Here is a 3329-nt window from a genome sequence, read left to right as displayed (position 1 = left end):
GGAGCAGCTCAGATTCCGCTGGTGTCTACAAGCACCGTGTTTTACCTCGTTGTTAAACACTTTGTTAACTTTTTAAGCCCCACTATGGAGCGAATCAAAGCGAGGTTTATCTTAGCGTGAGCAGAGGTAAGTGTAGGGTGGCAAAGAGAAAGATTTGAGGAGTAACTTCAGAATCCTCCGAGCGGGGGCCCCTCAAAATTGTTAAAAGTCATGGAAATATTAAAAACATCAACATCACGCATAATTAAACTAAATTTAGCAATAGCTATAAATTCTCACATCAGTTCCAAGTTCTGTATTGGAACTATGTAAAAATGTACTGTCCCTATCAAAAAAAAAAAGATGAACTCAATTCAAACATTTTGCGATGGGATCACACCAACTGCGACGCCAAAAAGGGGGTAATTTTTACCCCCCTACTACTGACGCCCTTGCTATTAGCATTATTGTTGTTATTGGATCTTAACATTAACATTTCTATCTTGCAACATTATTGTATGCAATATCATAATTATTGTGGGATGTGACTGATCTCTAAACTAACTCCGTGTGTGTGTAATTTCCGAGACTGCTAAATATATTAACTGTCAATAACTGTCTGCACCTATGTTTCTGACAGATCAGTGAAATTTCAGACACGCATATGCTCCATAGATAGGGAGGATGTGCTTATAATTATATATTCAGCCTGATCAATACACTCACGCACCTATTATGTTTACATTGGGTCCGCTCACCAAAATCTGAAAACACACACACAAACTCACAAGTTGAAAACAATATCAGCGTTATTGTTCGAGGCTGGTAATTACACTTGAGTCATGTCTCTTACAACCTCGACCTTTCATAAAAAACATTGCTTGCAGTTCTACTTGTGAAAAGAAAACCTCCAAAGGCTAACTTACAATATTTTCTATCGTCCCCCAAAAAGAAGACAGTGGGACCAGATAGGCTACTGGTTTCACTGACAGATTTGCTGTTTAAAATGCTGCATACTAAATTAACGGTTAAGAATGCCATTACCAGCAGACTGGTAACACTGAAGTAAACTCAAGCAATACGTCTTCTCTGCATCACATGACTGATTGATCAGGACGTTACTGGCCCGAGCTAGCACATACTATGCAATTGGAACGCACACATAGGAATACTTAATTTCACATCATAATTAGTATGAATAGTTTACGTCAGAATGTGATTTCTAGTTCCCTAGGCTACTGTGGGCCGTAGCCTTTAGCACTGTTAGCTCAGCTATTAGCGCTGTTCCCTGAACTAGCACAGGTAGGAGGCCTGCACTATCTCAGCTAGCTAGATAGCTGATATAGATGAATTAACTGACAGGCTTCACGATAATGATAATATATCATGATAATATAACAGTAACACATCATCCAGTCTAGTCCTATAGCAAATGATTTATTTGCTGATGTTCCCTGGATTTGCTTTGAAGCTAACTAACTTTGTTATTCATTGGCTCATTACCAATTATCAAGTAACATTCACAACAAGCAATTAATTACTGATTTTATGTTGGTGATAATAAAAATCTGGTGTGAAATGTGTCACTGTGTTACCTTTGTTTTCAACACACTTTTAGATCCATGTAGTTTCAGCTTCTGTGAACAAGAAAAGAATACGAGGAATGGATTTAAAAAATTTCCTCTAAAGCAGTAGCCTATAGGCTATAACAAGTGGAAGTAAAATGTGGATGATAACACATTAGATCATCTTTATTACGCTTAGCCAATGGCATAGAGTGCAAGTAAAATATACTTTGTATTAACTGTTTTGACAACCTATAATAACGTATCTATGTATTCCAGATAGGTAATGTAAAGCTGTTCCAAGAAAGTTTTTGAGTTTGTTTTTGGCTTTTTTAAAGGCTGCAGCAGCTGTATTCAATTGTGAAGTCCAATCTAGTAAATGATATTATGCGGTGTTTACGCGTCACATAAAAAAAGGCTCGCTTTCCATCATAAATATGAAAATAGTACAACAAATTGCACTACCAACTACTTGTTTAATCAGGCAGCTGATGTGTATTGGTCTAGATTACACCCTGGTTCCGGCAGCTTCTTGGTGTCTTCATTTAAGCTTGGGTCCATTTTATATTGAGCACCTATTGATGAGCTTGGACACACATGTAAGGCTCTAAAGTTGTGTTAAGTCAAGGCTAAATGTCTGCCACATATTTATGGCGTGTCTGTGCATGCAATGTTTCACACCGTATAATTCTCAAACCTCTCAAGATGGCAAAATACGTCAGTAACACCCTATCACATCTGTTCCCATGATGATAAGGATCAACTCCGTTAATTAAAGCCCTTTACCTCACCGTTATGTTACGTGATAGACGAATTAGAGTGTGCCATTAGGGTTTACATATGTACCAAAACAGACATGTAAACATAAATGCCATGATTTAGTGACGCGACTAAGTGGAGGACTGTAAATGCTCCATTGTTTCTCAATCTGTTTACACAGGTAAAAGCAGTGTCACATGAAGATGATTTGCTGTCACTTACGTTCTTCCACTGACTGCTTTGTGGCTCCTAAATTATGTCAATGAGTAAAATGCAGCGTGACTAATGGTTAGGCTTCTTGGCAGGGCTCCACGTCGCTGTAATCAAATGCATTCAGAGTTTATCAGTGATGTTTATCAGGCTCAGCGCTCGGGATGTTCCGGCAGGAGGATGTGAGACGGGATATGAGGTTGATGGTTGTGATCAATCATTGATAGCATCACACAGGACTAACGAGGTCTCCTAACGAAGGAACACGGAGTAAAGGATGTAATTGAGGAAACTCATGATTATCTACCACAAAGATAGATTCACACTGTCTAGGGAGACTTGGGAAGGAGAGAGGGAGAAAGAAGGAGAAGTGAAATAAAAGGTCAATACTGAAACACTGCAAGGCAGGGAAGTGTTTCAAAAGACAAGGACTACAGCGTGCAGTCATGTCTCCTGGCAATGAATCCCCAAGGGACACCTGAAACCTTACCTTACTCTGTTACATGATAACAGAGAATGCTATTGATCCCAAGATACTTGATTTAAATAATTAAAAAAATGTAAACATAGTGAAGCTAGGATTTTAGAAATACCGAAACATCTGAACAATCTTCCTCTTTATTTTTCCTCTTCGGAAAACCATTATACCGTTGCAGAAGAAGAGGGCGCAACAAGATGACGTGATTAAAGGTGCTCAATTTGGAATTCGGAGCAGATCTTCATGTACGTCATCATTTATACCGTGAATCTGTTTCCGTGGTGCTTTGTTGCATTTTGCTTTTATCGGTCAATTTATCCAAAGGTAAAAGTTTTTGC

Source organism: Cottoperca gobio, chromosome 23 (assembly GCF_900634415.1).
Source record: "Cottoperca gobio chromosome 23, fCotGob3.1, whole genome shotgun sequence".
Classification (NCBI taxonomy): Eukaryota; Metazoa; Chordata; class Actinopteri; order Perciformes; family Bovichtidae; genus Cottoperca; species Cottoperca gobio.
Note: the sequence above shows the minus strand (reverse complement) of the source record.